Genomic DNA, 1,129 nt, shown 5'->3' with positions numbered 1-1,129 from the left:
AGCCTGACCTCTTTGCACTCAAACGGCTATAACTTTAGCTACAAAGGTCCAAACGACGCGGTTTCAGTTGCATTGGAAAGCTAACGTCTTGGGCTTCGATTTGATATATAGTTTATCATAGCTGCCCCGACGCCAGGTGACGCGAACACGTGGGTCACGCGGACGCATGACCTGACAGGAACACAACCCGCGCGGCCGCGTGAGCCATGTGGCCGCATCACTTTTCTGCGACCTGTACGTACCAAAATATGCTGGGGGCGTTTTCTGGGCTGTTTTTAACCCAGTTTGTGGCCCAGAAAACACAGATTAGAGGCTATAAAGTGGGGGAATCCATTCATTCATGAGGAGGCTCTCACATTTACAATTTTAGGAGTAGATGTAGTTTTTAGAGAGAGAGAGAGGCTCTCTCCTCTCTCTTAGGATTAGGATTTTGGATTTCTCTTAGTTTTAGGAGTGACTCTCAATCCCAGGTTCAACGTTCTTTTACTTTATATTCCTCTTTTTACTTTCAGATGCTTCAATGCTTGTATTAGATATGTTGCCTATTTGGCTTATGCTACATTTATGTTATGATTTTCTTAATTAATATTATTTGAGGTAATTCAGATTTAAGATTGCTTTGCTCTGTTTAAGATTGCTTTCAATTTAATTTAGATATTTTTCTCCCTTTTGGCCTTGGTAAATAATTGGTGACTTTTGAGTTATCAAACTCATTGTTGATTGAGAATTGGAATTCTTCAAGAATTAATTCATCCACTTAACTTACCTTCATAGTTAGAGGTTAATAAAGTGGGAGAAAAATCCAATTCTCACTTACAATTGATAAGGATAACTGGGATAGGACCTCCAGTCTTCATACCTTGCCAAGAGTTTATTTTACAGTTATTTATTAATTTTTATTGCTTGAAAATATACCTGTGCACATTGCCCAAACTCCAAATTTCTCAAAACCCCAAATTTACAATCACCATAACCAATAATAAGAACATACCTCCCTGCAATTCCTTAAGAAGACGACCCGAGGTTTGAATACTCGGTTATCAATTTCAAAGGGGTTTGTTACTTGTGACAACCAAAACGTTTGTACGAAGGGATTTTTGTCGGTTTAGAGACTATATCTACAACGCGA

This window comes from Arachis duranensis, chromosome 9 (genome assembly GCF_000817695.3).
Source record: "Arachis duranensis cultivar V14167 chromosome 9, aradu.V14167.gnm2.J7QH, whole genome shotgun sequence".
Classification (NCBI taxonomy): Eukaryota; Viridiplantae; Streptophyta; class Magnoliopsida; order Fabales; family Fabaceae; genus Arachis; species Arachis duranensis.
The sequence above is the reverse complement of the archived record's forward strand: the minus strand, read 5'-3'. Positions refer to the sequence as shown.